Source organism: Penaeus monodon, chromosome 25, assembly GCF_015228065.2.
Source record: "Penaeus monodon isolate SGIC_2016 chromosome 25, NSTDA_Pmon_1, whole genome shotgun sequence".
Classification (NCBI taxonomy): Eukaryota; Metazoa; Arthropoda; class Malacostraca; order Decapoda; family Penaeidae; genus Penaeus; species Penaeus monodon.
In genome coordinates, this window is record NC_051410.1 from 35,686,115 (window position 1) to 35,686,359 (window position 245).

Genomic DNA, 245 nt, shown 5'->3' on the forward strand with positions numbered 1-245 from the left:
AACATACTACTATATGTATAAATCAAGTAGTCACAAAGGAGGCCTGACCACGGGCAGATGGGCATCTGGCCAAGTGCATAGGTGTCGATGCATTCAGTAAGGGAAACACAGGCCGTGATGAGGAAGTTCCTGCTTAAGGTTTGCGTTTGACTGGTTGACGGGCCTCGGGTTCTCCTATGCATCTGCGGGACACGAACTTCTGAAGCGCTGGGAAGCTTTGGGTTGGAAGTCTTATGTATTCAGTC